The sequence below is a fragment of the Nestor notabilis genome, unplaced genomic scaffold (genome assembly GCF_000696875.1).
Source record: "Nestor notabilis isolate BGI_N333 unplaced genomic scaffold, ASM69687v1 scaffold33244, whole genome shotgun sequence".
NCBI lineage: Eukaryota > Metazoa > Chordata > Aves > Psittaciformes > Psittacidae > Nestor > Nestor notabilis.
This window is the reverse complement of record NW_009926531.1, coordinates 1,463-2,500: the sequence shown is the minus strand read 5'-3', so window position 1 is coordinate 2,500 and position 1,038 is coordinate 1,463.

Here is a 1,038-nt window from a genome sequence, read left to right as displayed (position 1 = left end):
TGGGTCTCTCATCACTCAGAAGACTATTCCAAGAAGGCCTTGCCATTCCCTCGTTTTGTTCCTTCATAAAATGTGTCCTTTAGTTTCAAACAGATCTTTATAGTTTGTGCTTCATTAAGTCTCTCCCCATTCCTCCCCAGTCTATTTTTTTTTTTTTTTTTTTGGACTCTTCTTCAAAGAGCTTGCAGGTGAAGATTTAAAAGACAGAACAGACAGAGCAGGAGCTTCTTCCAGTAGTTCTGAGCCTTGGCTTTGGACAAAACAAAACTAGTTGGGCAGCTTTCCTCAATGAAAGAAGTTACTAACGGTCTTTGCACCAAACCTAGGACTTTATCATGAACTCAAAGCTTGGGAAAAAAAGCAAGAGAATACTGTAACAAACTTCGTACAGAGTTCAGTCTATTAATTGTTTCATGTTAGATATTCTATGTGTTTACCTCAATTGAAAAAAAAAAAGAATGTTTTTGCTAGTATCAGATCTGCTGTGGAATTGGTATTGTATGTCCATGAATTCTTCCTTTCTCAGCACGTGTTCCTCACTAGAAGAAAATGCTGTTACCTTTAAGCTTTGTCAAAATTTACATTAAAATACTTGTATGAGGACTGTGACGTTATGTTTTAAAAAGAAAAAAAAGGTGTTAAGTCACAAAATGCGGTAATAAATATTTCATTTTTGATTTTTTGTTAGGCTTTTGTGTTTTTAATCATGCTTAGGAGAGACTGAAGTTATTGGAAGAGATGTCTCAAACATATTTCTTATCAGAAAGGTGGGAAAAATCAGAAACAAGCTTGTCATCAGAATTAATAGAATAATTGAATGAAAGAACGTCTGAGGTTATCTATTTCTGCTGATTATTGATATTTATGGCAGACTAAACAAAATTTACAATATTATCTCACCAGTTCATGTTTCAGAGAGCTCTCTAATATCTGTACTATCTGCTAATAACATAGTGGCTGAGTTTGAGTTGTGAAGGCCCAGATAGCAGACCAGTAGACCCATGTGTGTTAAGTGTATGTGTACATGCACCCATAACC